The 14,549-nt window shown below is 33.7% G+C and overlaps 1 pseudogene; it reads right to left on the reverse strand.

Moving 5' to 3' along the window:
- Window positions 1–11,609, reverse strand: part of LOC139889450 (pleiotropic drug resistance protein 1-like) — a 52,044-nt pseudogene extending 40,435 nt beyond the window's left edge.
- Window positions 11,610–14,549: the final 2,940 nt, after the last annotated feature.

Raw genomic sequence — 14,549 nt, forward strand, 5'->3', positions numbered from 1 at the left:
AATATAATATTTTTCTTATATTTTGTTTTGTTTAAATCATTAAATGTAAATGTATTTATCGTATTTTGGTGGTTTAAATGTGATTCCATGTAACTAAAAAGTAAGCTACTTACAGATAATCGATATCTTTAAACGTTTAGGCTATTTGTTGACTATTTGTTATATAGATTAGTAACAATGTGACTTTCGGTCTCATACACTATTAAAAAATATTACTTATGATCGTATTTGTTAATAATAAAATAAATTTAAATGGATATGGATGATTATCCATTAACCCGTTTCACCCGACGGATATAGATATGGATGGATGAAATTTTTATAAATGGATATGGATATGGATTTAAAAGAATTATTGGATATGAATATGGATACGGCCTCATCCGATCCATTTTCGATCCATTGTCATCCCTAATAATACGTACCTTCAAATTTTAGAAAAGAAAAAAAAAAGGTTGTGTTACATACCTTCAGCGCTTTGTCAAGGGACCCCGCCATGGCCAACAAGAGTGATGTCTTTCCGGAACTTGGAGGGCCCAAAAGTAATGTCATTCTACACATAGTTTACAACAACCAGAATAGAAATTAAAAAAAAAAATAGCAAATTAATTAGTCAATGAAAAAGGGTTTTGTGCTGGTTATTTTCACCTGCTAGGCTTAACGATACCACTAACATCATCAAGGATTGTTATATGCTTCTTTGAATTTGGTAGTAGATGGAGTTTACTCAATAGCCCCTATTACACAAAAACTTAAACCCATAATTATTAGAATTTTCACACGTTGGTCATGATTTAAATTCTTTTTCCTTACCTCAAATATATCAATGTGAAAGTTTAAAAAACTTGGTAATGCTCGGCTTCCTGTATTAACATCAGCCTCCACAGTTACATGTTCATATCTCAATTCTATTTTCGGCAAATCGAGCCCAACCCTAACAACATTTCCAATCAAAGGTCAGACCCTATAGTCATAACAGCCAAGTGAGTAAGATAAGCCCCAAATTTATCAATATTTTGCCATAAAAAATATACATAGCAAACGGATTGAGTTGAATATAATATAATATAATTTGTAAATAAATATAATAATATACTAGTAATAATTTGTAAATAAATATAATATAATATAATATACTAGTAATAATATACTAGTAATAATATAATAAATATAATAATATACTAGTAATAATTTGTAAATAAATATAATATAAAATTTAAGTTATACATAGCAAACGGATCGGGTTGATATAATTTAATAAATTGTAAATCAATATAATAAATTGCAAATTGTAAATCAATATAATATAAAATCAAAATTATACCTAGCAAATGGATCAAAATTATAAATAGCAAAGATACATTTGAAGATATAGTAAATTGTAAATCAATATAATATAAAATTAAAGTTACTACTTTTGAGAGAGATAATTGTTGTTCGAGTTATGTAAACTTAATTTAATAATCTTGTGTTGGAAGCTTCGACGAGCCCAACACACCCACTATAGAGGATCTAGACTATACTAGACTCACTACACCAACACTTTGACGTTGGTTAGCCTTTAATTTTATAAATCCTTAGTGCACAATGTACTTAGGCGACAGTGTCGACCATATATCTTTAGGCGGTATAACCGACCATGTATTACTTAGGCGGCAGAGCCGACCATATAATAAGAACAACAAAAGTGCACTAAGAACTTAAACACAAACTAAGGCTTGATCGAGAAACTTAACAAAAACACTTATATTAAATTACAATTACAATATTACTTACAAGCTTTATCTTCTCTACTTTCGCTAACTCACACTCTTCTTCTCTTCTTCACAACTCACTTCTTATTTCACTCTCACAACTTCACACAACACAAATGAAATCTCTTCCCATATTTATACTACTCCATGGAACATTCTAGAACCTAGATATTTCCATGGATATATAAATATCTAGATATTTCTACAACCTACAAATATCTAGATTTTTCTTTTACATTTCAATTTCTAGATTTTTCTCTCATATTCTAATATCTAGATATTTTCTTATACATATTAATATCTAGATATTTTACCCATATACATTTACTAATTTCATATTATTCTAAATTTGCATTGTATTTTAACACTCCCTTTCAATGCAAATTTTCTTCCAAAGATGTCTTGCAGACCATTCCAAGTGCTTCTCTGAATTTTGTAAACTTCGGTTTACTTAGGCTCTTGGTGAATATATCTGCTACCTGTTCATCTGTCTTTGTTGGCACCATCTCGATCTCCCCTTCAAGGACCTTCTCGCGAACATAGTGATAGTGTACTTCTATATGTTTTGTTCTTGCGTGAAAGACTGGATTCTCTGCTAGACGTATAGCTGATAGGTATCGCAGAAAAGCTCTACTTGATAGTCTGTTGATTGATGAAGATCTTCCATTAGTTGTTTCAACCATGTAATTTCTTGTGTTGCTGACGATGCCGATCGATATTCTGCTTCAGTGCTTGACAAGGATACTGTTGGTTGTCTCTTGCTGCACCATGATATTACTCCTGATCCAAGACTAAACATGTATCCAGTTGTTGACCGTCGTGTATCATAGTCTCCAGCGTAATCGGCGTCACAATATCCAGTCACGTGATATTCTTTTGTTTTCTTGTACAAAATGCCAAAGTTAATAGTGCCTTTAACATACCTTAAGATGCGTCGTACAACATCAAGGTGAGGCTTCTTCGGATTGCTCATGTATCGACTAACCACTCCAACTACATAAGATATGTCTGGCCGGCTTAGTGTGAGATAAATAAGACTTCCGACCATCTTTCGATACATGGTAACATCTTGAAGACTTTTTCCTTCATCTACTCGTAGTTTTGTATTCGGATCCATCGGAGTTGAGATAGGTTTGCAATTAAGCATTTCGTATTTTTGTAAAAGTTCTCGCGCATATTTCTGTTGTCCCAGAAATAATCCTTCTCTTTTCTGCTCTATTTCGAATCCAAGAAAATGTTTGAGTTCTCCAAGCTCCTTCATATGAAATCTGATAGACAGATTCTCTCTTGTTCTTTGAATCTCCTCATAGTGATCTCCCGTGATGATTAAGTCATCCACATATACTAGCACTATGGCTAGTTTTCCTTGATCTTGTTTCACAAATAAACTAGAATCTGAAGGAGCAACTGTGAAACCACTTTTTACTAAAAACTCGCCAATCTTCCCGTACCAAGCTCTTGGAGCCTGCTTCAAGCCGTATAATGCTTTCTTTAATTTGCAGACATGGTCAGGATGGGACTTGTTCTCAAAGCCTCTTGGTTGCTCCATATAAATTTCTTTGTCAAGTTCTCCATGTAAGAAAGCGTTCTTGACATCCATCTGCCACAGCTTCCAAGATTTGCTAGCGGCTAAAGCTAGTAGAGCTCGAATTGTTGTGATCTTCGCCACTGGACTAAACGTTTCTTCATAATCCAGCCCATATTGTTGAGAAAAACCTCTAGCAACAAGTCGAGCTTTATACCTTTCAATGGAGCCATCTGATCGAGTCTTCACCTTGTAAACCCATTTACAAGATATTGGTTTTACATTATTTGGCTTTGGAACTAAACTCCATGTCTGGTTTTCTTTTAGTGCATTAATTTCTTCTTCCATCGCTTTTTGCCATTCTTGACTTTGTGCTGCTTCTTCATAAGTGGAAGGCTCAATATGTATTAATTCATCCACATGAGCTGCATTGGCATACCTCGGATTAGGTTGCCTCGGCCTTGTTTGTGATGACCCGGAAATTTCTGACCAAATTTAAACTTAATCTTTGTATGATTAACATTTCCGACACGATAAGCAAAGTCTGTAAAACTGAATCTCAAAATTTTTGAACTACTTTTATATATTTAAATACCCTTCGGTTGTTTTCGACGATTCGCGAACAATTATATGTAAATAGATACATATATACTATAACTTGAAAAGTTAACAATGTATTAATTGTTTGATACCGTACATTAAACTTATTGGTTTAAATATCTATTTGAATATATATGATAAGTTGAAATACTTATTATTAAAGTTTATTTATAAATAACTTCTAATGTGTATTTAAAAACTGATTTATGTATATTAAAAAGATATATACATATATATAATTTCAAGTTATTTAGTAAACGATAGTAACATTCGTTTATTGATTCGATTGATATTCAGATAAGTTAACTAAAGCGTTTAAGATGAACCAGTATGCTACAGTATTTTCAAATTGCTACAGTACCCAAAATGCTACAGTGTTTTCGAAAATCACTACTTGCTACAGTGAAATTGCATTTGCTACAGTGAATTGCTATAGTAAAAATTGACAAATAGCGAGACGATGATTTATAGAAGTAAATGACCAAAACACTCGAAAGTTTAAGATATACTTTGAGTGGTACAGTTTATGGATAATTTAAGGCTATATTTTGACAAAGGTACGTGTCACGAAACATAAAGTATTATTTTTCTAAGCGTACGGAAATGCGTTCGAGAAACCGGAACGGGGACATAAGTCGAGTGACAACGTACGACTTATCGGAACAAAAATTACAAGTCCACTATGCACGTGAATTTAATATAATATATAATTAATTATATAAATTATTTTAAATTATATTTATAATTAAATAATATGTCGACAAACAACGAGACAAAAATTTGTGAGCTGTAAATCCTTCCCATGCGATCGCATGGGAAATGTGCTTGAAGGCCATGCGATCGCATGGCAGTCTGTATCTGGCCACATCTATAAATTCGAGCGTTTTTCTGGTTTCTGATGCACTCCAACTCTTATCTATCTCTCTCGTATTATATTTATATATATTATTATTATTATTATTAAGATTAATATTATTATTAATCTTATTATTATTATTATTATTATTATTATTAGTAATATTATTACATAAAATATTACGACGAGGTTATGGGCGTGTCACTTTCAAAACGGGTTTTCGAGCGGGATAGAGATAAGAAAACTATGGGTTATAGCTATGGACATTATGGATAATGTTCAAGGGTATTGTTCTCAAGTCAAACCTAGTGTTTATCATCTTCGTTGCGTCTACGTACTTTTCTGAAATATTGAATCACAATATTGATACGTAAGCATTTATATTTTATCTTTTATAAATTAGTAGTGTATCCATGTCTAGTGCTCGAGTATATATGTTTATGCATGCTTGTATACTAAATTTCGTCGTTAAACAGTTTATAATGAATCACTAATTAAATACATATACTACTGGTAAAAGGTATATGATATACATGTTTTTGGAAAGCTGGCGAAAAATCAATAACTTTTCATTTAGATATCGAATAGTTTCGATGAACGGATTAAAAGATATGATCAACTGAATTATGATTGACGTTAATCGAAATTGCTTTTGAATCTGCAATTAAGATTTAAACAACTTGTTTACGAGATTGATAAAGTGAACTTTTAAATATTACCAACCGAGTAAATGAATCCTTATATAAGGTACGTCTCGTTTGTTGAACTATTGTCAAAATTGACTTTTTGAAACAACATTGGATAACTTTTGTATGTCGATATCGAGCATTAGGATTGTGATACACTATGACCTGACCTAGCTTGATAGACATTTATTGACCAACATATGTTCTCTAGGTTGAGATCTACGGTTATTTGGTAATCCGTGTTTCGATCACATTTTGGTGAACGACTTTATATGCTGCTAAGGTGAGTTTCATAAGATCCCTTTTACTCTCTACATTTTTGGACTAAGAATACATGAAAATGCTTTATTAACCGATATACAATATTTATATGTGTGAGTTTCATTTGCTCCTTTTTTAATTGCTTTTGCAATCTATATTTTTGGGCTGAGAATACATGCACTTTATTTCAAACGCAATGGATACAAGTACATACTAAATTCTACACTGAGTTTGAACCGAAAATCCCTTAGCTTTGGTAACTAGTAACTGCCGGTTATAAGAACTGGTGGGCGCGAGTAGTAGTATATGGATCCATAGGGCTTGATATCCCCGTCCGAGCTAGAGCACTAGCCTTTAAACGGACGTATGCTATTTGAGAAGCGTACACGTTGGTTTGCGTGTATTATTAAGATGATTATACAAAGGGTACAAATTATATATACGTTAAGTTTAGTTACCAGGGTGCTCAATTTCGTAGAATATTTTGATAAACGTTTCTGGATTGAACAACTGAAATCTTGTAATCCACCTTTATATACAGATTATGCGCAACATTAAAACTATGAACTCACCAACCTTTGTGTTGACACTTGTTAGCATGTTTATTCTCAGGTTTCCTAGAAGTCTTCCGCTATTTGCTTAGATGTTAAACAAGCTATGTGCATGGAGTCTTACATGACATATTTTTCAAGGAGACGTTGCATTCACCAAATCATCACCATGTATCTTATTTTGACTGCATTGTCAACGGAAATACTGTTGTAAACTATTATTTATGGTGATTGTCTATATGTAGAAATCACCAGATGTCGAAAACCTTTGATTTAAATATTCATTTATGGTGTGCCTTTTCAAAAGAATGCAATGTTTACAAAATGTATCATATAGAGGTCAAATACCTCGCAATGAAATCAATGAATGACGTGTTCGTCCATATGGATTTGGAGCGATCGTCACATTGTTGATCTCCGTAATTCTTGCACATGCTCCTCGGCATCCATTTGGCTTGGACGAACCTCTTCGAATGTAGATTGATGTACCCCAGTTTTCCATGGACTCGTTTCCTTAGAGTACGATCCATCTCCTTCTTTAATTGGATCCGATATGTGCTCTTTATGTTCTTCTTTCTCTTCTGGAACTTCTTCTAATCCATGAGATTCTGGAAGCTCTATCTTTTGAGGTGACCACCATGAAGAAGCTTCATCAAATACCACATTTCTTGAAGTATGACACTTCCTAGTATTTGGATCACAACATCTCCATCCTTTTCTTGATTCATCATAACCGAAAAAAATGCACCGAATTGCCTTCTTATCAAATTTGCTTCGTAGATGATCTGGTACGAAGACGTAGCATACACATCCAAAAACCTTGAGATGGTTGACGGTTGGCTTGATCTTCCATAATCTTTCATATGGTGAAATATATCCCAACTTTGTTTGTGGGAGTCTGTTAATCACGTATGAAGCCGTTCTCATACATTCGGCCCAAAATCTTCCTGGTACATTCTTACCATGAAGCATACTTCAACAGGTTTTAGCAAGATGACGATTCTTACGTTCTGCCACTCCATTCTGTTGTGGAGTATTAGGGCAAGTTAATTGCCTTCTGATCTTGTGCTTGTCAAGAAAGATATTGAACTCGGTTGATAAATATTCTCCTCCATTATCTGTGCGTAAGCATCGAATCTTAGTATTGAGCTCACTTTCTACCTTGTTCTTGAACTCTTTAAACTTCAGAAAAGTCTCCGACTTCTCCTTCATGAAGTAAACCCACACATATCTTGAGAAGTCATCAATGAATGTCACCATATATTTCATACCTCCAAGTGATGTTTGTTTCACTGGGCCGAAGACATCTGAGTGTATGAGCTCTAGTGGTGTCTTGGATTGATGCGCTGACTCCTTGAATGGTAATTGGTGAGCTTTGCCAAATTGACATCCAGCACATATTGTATCTGTTCGGATATCAATTTGAGGAAGTCCATTTACTATGCGTTTCACCATCATCTCCTTTAACTTATTGTATCCCACATGCCCAAGACGTTCATGCCACAGATCAGCCGTCTCATTCTTTCAAGTCTTATCCACATATGCTGTTTCAGCAGATAGTACATAGACCGACTCTATTCTTCTTCCTTGCATAATTGGATTTCCAACCACCTTCACTCTCTTGAATACGGACACATCTCCTGGTCCAAAGAGCACATAGTTCCCTTCTGCTGTTAATTGTGGTACTGACAGTAAATTCTTCTTTAGGCCAGGGACAAGATACACCTTCTCGAGTTAGAGCTTTTGAGAGTCGCCTTCATTTGGAATTATTGTCTTTCCAAAGTGAGAAATAGACAACCTTGAATTGTTGGCTGTCAACACGACTCTCTTTCCTTTGTAATCCTCCATTTCTTGCAGCTTTGTCCCATCGTTGGTCATATGATTTGAGCACCCAGAATCGATGATCCAATCATCTTTGTAGTTTATTTTTGACTTTAAAGTTGTTGTAAGAGCTTGATCATTTATGTCAGCTTCAACAGAGAGTTCAGCTTCTGCATCCCATGTTTCCTCATTAATGGTTGCTTCGAATGTGACCTCTTTCTTCTCATCTCTTGCGGCGGACACATTTTCTTCGAAAGTTCGCCTTCTGGGAAATCTACAATCTCGAGCAAAATGACTCTTCTTGCCACAATTGAAGCATTCACCATTCATTCTCTTATTATTTTCCCCGTATTGTTGGCGATGATCTCTTCTTCCTTGTTGAGCTCCCCCTGAAGTGTTGCCTTTTGATTTTGGGTGACCTTTTCACCTATATGTCTTACTTTCTTTCATCGCCTCTTGTCTTCGAGATGTTGCTTTCTTCTTATTGGTGAAGAGTGCATCTTCTCCGTCTTTTATGGTTACTTCATTCATCTGCTTGGCTAATGCCTCTTGATTAGCCAATAAATTCTCCAGCTCTATTAATGATGGTTGAGTAGGCCATCCTCTCACAGCGGCTATAAATTCATTATACTCGGATCTTAAGCCATGGATGAAAATTCTCTTCATCCTTGCATCACTCACTTTCTCTTCAGGAGCAAGTTGAGATATCTCACGACAAATAGATTTCACCTTGGTGAAATACTGAGAAATAGATAGACTTCCTTGTGAGATACCTGCGAGCTCATTTTCCAAGAGCTGGAGGCGTGCTTCATTCTTCTTTGAAAATAATTTTTCAAAAGTTTCCCAAGCTGCCTTTGGTGTTTTCTCATCACGGATGTGCTCCAATAGATCCTCCTCGATTGTAGTCTTCAGTATAAATAAAGCCTTCCCAGCCTTGATGTTCCATTTTCTCAAGGCTTCAGCATTTTCTTTCGGTGGAGGCGTTGTGTCACTGCCAGCAACTATTTCCCATAAATCTTGTCCTTGTAGGTAGGATTCTATGCAAGTCCGCCAATAACCATAGTTGTGGTTATTGAGACTCTTGATTCCACTGCTCGTACTTGCAAGATCTGCCATCATGACGTCCAACGTCCAATAAGCTTGGTCCCTGACCGATGAGCTTTCACAGTTCCTAAATGTGCTTCGACAGAATCTTCCTTAGAGCCTTGGTGAAAACAAGCCGATGTAAACGTCCAACGTTTACCGATTTCCTCCACTAGAAATGGTCCCGAACGACCCGCTCTGATACCAATTGTTGGAAGCTTCGACGAGCCCAACACACCCACTATAGAGGATCTAGACTATACTAGACTCACTACACCAACACTTTGACGTTGGTTAGCCTTTAATTTTATAAATCCTTAGTGCACAATGTACTTAGGCGACAGTGTCGACCATATATCTTTAGGCGGTATAACCGACCATTTATTACTTAGGCGGCAGAGCCGACCATATAATAAGAACAACAAAAGTGCACTAAGAACTTAAACACAAACTAAGGCTTGATCGGGAAACTTAACAAAAACACTTATATTAAATTACAATTACAATATTACTTACAAGCTTTATCTTCTCTACTTTCGCTAACTCACACTCTTCTTCTCTTCTTCACAACTCACTTCTTATTTCACTCTCACAACTTCACACAACACAAATGAAATCTCCTCCCATATTTATACTACTCCATGGAACATTCTAGAACCTAGATATTTCCATGGATATATAAATATCTAGATATTTCTACAACCTACAAATATCTAGATTTTTCTTTTACATTTCAATTTCTAGATTTTTCTCTCATATTCTAATATCTAGATATTTTCTTATACATATTGATATCTAGATATTTTACCCATATACATTTACTAATTCCATATTATTCTAAATTTGCATTTTATTTTAACATCTTGCGTGTTAAATGGACTTAAGAATTTACCGATTGAAACAAATGACATGTGAATTTGGGTTTTGTTGTGTATAACTTTAAAGAATTTGATGATTAAGATGAAATTTAATTTAAGAGATTTTAAAGGATCGGAAAGTGTGGTTTGTTAATCATTTACAGATGAAGATGAAGTTTTTCAAAGCAAAAGGATAAAGTTATCCTAACATGCTAGGCATATGACACAAATTAACGAAAGTCAGCTTCAAGAACAACCATGAAACCCACGCATACCAGGAGGACCGATGACGTCAAAAAAAGAAAGGGTAATCATGCAATTTAGAACATACCAAGGGGAACAACAGCATAATTATGTCTTATCAAAAATAACATAGTACAAGTTAAAACATTTATAGTTAAAAAAAAAAAAAAAAAAAAAACTTTCAAAAGTTAAGAATTACACGTTACCTTGAAGCTTTTTGATTGTGACGTGAAGTTAAAATTGCATTTTTTAGAGGAGGAAAATTTAACTGTGACGTTGTACTGTCAAAGTTTGAAGTCGTGTTATGGTGAATGTCAAATTTGTGTGTTAAATTTGAGTGAAACATTTTGGATGATATAGTAAAATATAATTCAAAATTAGTTGAAAATAAATAAATAAATAAATAAGGTAAAAAAATGAAGTGTTACAATTTGATTTGTTGCATATATAACTGACGCTCCAAAAATCTCAAATTTAACTTTCCCATGACATGCGTTAAAATTTGCCAACTAACATGCATGTTAAAATTTAATGGTGAGTAAGATGTGTTCTAATAAAATTGTTAATTGCAACCCACTCTAGAACCCGTTACAACCCGTTCCAAACCCACTGGACCCAGCTAGAATATTCTAAATAAACCTCTTTAGACCTCCTTATGATTTTTTATTGTTTACCGTCCAGACCTACCAGTCAGTTATTCAAATTTAGTGGATCCATTTTTTTCCCCAAACAGGTTAGTTGTGATTGCAACATATAATAATAATAATAATAATAATAATAATAATAATGTATATGTATATGACCGAAGTTTGGCTTGAGTGGTATGAGAGTGTGATTCAACTTGGGTTACTGTCAACCAGGTTCGATTCTCACTCTAAGCAGGGAATTTTCAACATTTTATGGTGCTGCGCGAATCGGGTTTCCTCCTAAAATGTATATGTATATGTATATGTATATCTTATTTATATTACGTATAATAAAATTAGTACCTATCGAGTCTTTCCCTGAGCTTCAACAGGAACTTTTCATTATCTTCATCGCCAACTTTAATAAGTTTATCAAGTATGTACTTTCTATCATGTATTCCAAGATTATCTATATCAACTTCATTAGATGGTCCAGTTGATCCAAAAAGTAAACCTTTTCGCAAACGATCGAAAGTTGGTAACTTTTCAAGTGAAGCCCATTTAAGAGCTTCTTCATCATCTTCATCATGTGAAGATTTTGAGAAAGCATCCATACCAGAATTCCTCCATAACGAATTACTTGCAGATCTTAAACTTAAACTTGGTGTTCTAGTACTACCACCTCTTAAACTCCCTAATCGTATACTATTTGTAGCACCATATATGCCACTTCCATCGGCCATTGTAACTAAACAATAATATTCAAATTTTTAAAAAATGTTATCAACAACTTAATTGGTAGGAGGTTACCTACTTTTTATAGAAGAAAGTATCAAGATTAACATGCTCTTAAGTGAAAGTTTGATATCTTTGTATACCATCTTAATGTAGCAAAAGAGAAGGATATTATATATAGCAGTTCATATACATACATACATATATATATATATATATATATATATATATATATATATATATATATATATATATATATATATATATATATATATATATATATATATATATATATATGTATATATATATATATAGTTTAGGTAATGTAGTAAACCCTAAACTCTAAACCATTCGTGTTAAAAATTCAATCCAAATCCTAATTTCAAAACCCTAAACCCTAATTTCTAAATTCAAAACCCTAATTTCTAAACCCTGATACCAAAACCCTAATTTTTAACACCTAATTTCTAAATCCTAATTTTTAAACCCTAAAAAAAAAAAAAAATCATAAGCAAAACATTCATTGCAATGAATGTTATCATTTATTTCTTCGAGCGTTGTCACGCCAAAATAATAACATTCATCACGAAATATTTTTTCTAAATCTTCATATTTTCATGTGATCTTAATGGCATAAAAAAGTTTTTTTAAAAAAGGAAAAAAAATTACTTCCCCCAAAAAAGTGTTTCCATCTTGATTATATATATATATATATATATATATATATATATATATATATATATATATATATATATATTGTTTAAATTTAGGTGGTTGAATGTATCAGTGACGATTCTAGGATTATAACTCAATGGAGTCTCGGATTTTCTTTCATTACTAATTATATTTGAATGATATTTTAGTGGTAGTTTAACTTCAAACAACTATAAATTCGAAAAATATATGGGGTCCGAGTAGTTAAATTAAACGGTGTCCTATACAATTTAAAAAAAAACTATAAATTTAAAAAAAAAATATACGTGGTCCTGTAGTTAAATTTAGTAATGTCCAATATAATTTAACAGATATTTTCCACTAAAAATTGTTTCTCGTGACTCTACGGACTTGTAACTATATTCGTCATTGGGTTGAAATCAGTGACATATGTCATTTGCTAAAGTGGGTCATGATTAAAGTGTGTTAATCGATGACGAAGGCATGGAAGAGGAGGATGGAATTAAAAGAAATAAAGATGTTAAATTAGATGTATGGTAAAATCATGTTTAACATTTTATTAAATGGGTAGGAGAAATGAAAGTTGTAATTAACAACAACAAGATGAGGGAGTGACTATTTAGATGGTCTAGACTTGTAAGAGTGCTCACATCCGTTTGGTCTTTGAGTCCCGCTTAACCAACTGCCCAGAGGGTACAGTTGGCAGCGGTGCGCCCTGGCAACCGCCCAACCAACCGCCCTCTTTCTCGTCTCTCTTTCGCTCCTCTGGTGACATTTGTGTGGACGACAATTTGATCAAAAAATGGACCGTTAAAAAATCATGTTTATACAAATTTATGAACGATAAAACTAGGTGTTAACACCGAAATTATTGTTACCTCGGAAAGGACATAAATTGAGAAACAACCCAAAATGTTAGAATTCATTTAAAATGGAATAGAGGACAATAAAAAGGCAAAGAAAGGAAAATAAAAGCCAAGTGTAGGAAAAATTTACCAAGTTATTTAGAACATATGTCACATATTTTTGTACAAATAATTGAAGATACTTTTGTTTTGGACAATTTTAATCAGTTTTACCCAGTTTATTGTAATATAAATGAAATTTAAAAGGAAGTAAAGTCTTCCGAAAGAAAAAAGACACGCGCTTCTTGATTTAGGTCAGGAAGTTGTCGTCCAGACCAGTTGTAGAGTCTACGAAAAAATCTTGAAAAGTTTTCTCGAAAATCAGCTGAAAATCCACGGACCTCAGCATCAAACAGGGTCGCCATATGGTCAGACTTATCCTAACCATGAGAGGATCTGTCTCGTACAATGGGGGGCACCATGCAAATTAGCTTATAAGACTAATGAATCAGATCCACAGAAAAGATAACCTCCTTAAAGATCAAAAATCAGCTTTTAAGCCTGATATTACTCAATCCTTGAGATTGACCTTAAAGATTGAGAATTACAAACTCATGGAATTAGATGATATCTAAACTCGAGCTTGAACGAGAAAATATTTTGATCAAATTACAAACCGATTTGTTTTCTGAAAACCCATTTTCAATGCGTTCATTACCATTGACGTAAAATCCTAGGAATTCACCTGGAATTCATTAGGTCACCAGAACCAAATCGGGTGTCAACCATAAGAACGGTGGTTGCATAGCATGGTCAAAGACAGGACTTTGTGCCAGACCGAAAAACTATAGGGTGATCTTTACTATTCCTCCTACAAAGGATAGTAATTGCATCCGACACGATATAGACCATAATCAAAAGCATGTCACGGGACATTGCCTTAACAGTTGCTTGTTCAACGCTTTCCTTTACAACCGGACGGTAGTTTACCGAAAGGTAATATACGGAGCAAGTATACTGGACATGTTGCTTTCCCAATACAAGGTTAGCAAGTGGGTGACACAAAACCGCAAGTTTTAAGCTAAAATTTTCAAATCTGAAACCCACTAAACCCACAAAACAATTTCGCAAACACCGGTGAAGGGTTATTCCGGAAAACTTATCTAGGGTAAAAGCTAGATTTAATTTTCAAAAGATCAAATGTTTTCATAAAGATCCAATTTCCTTAAAGGATCTAAATTTTCATAGTCATGTGGGACTATAAACCACAACGTTACTATCATTGTTTATACCGCCAAATCAAAATCAATGATGTACAAAGTGTGAAGAATAAAGAAGTGATTCTAGTATTTTTATTTCAAGACTATATTGCTTGAGGACAAGCAACGCTCAAGTGTGGAAATATTTGATAATGCTAAAAACGAACATATA

The sequence above is a fragment of the Rutidosis leptorrhynchoides genome, chromosome 2, assembly GCF_046630445.1.
Source record: "Rutidosis leptorrhynchoides isolate AG116_Rl617_1_P2 chromosome 2, CSIRO_AGI_Rlap_v1, whole genome shotgun sequence".
Taxonomy (NCBI): Eukaryota; Viridiplantae; Streptophyta; class Magnoliopsida; order Asterales; family Asteraceae; genus Rutidosis; species Rutidosis leptorrhynchoides.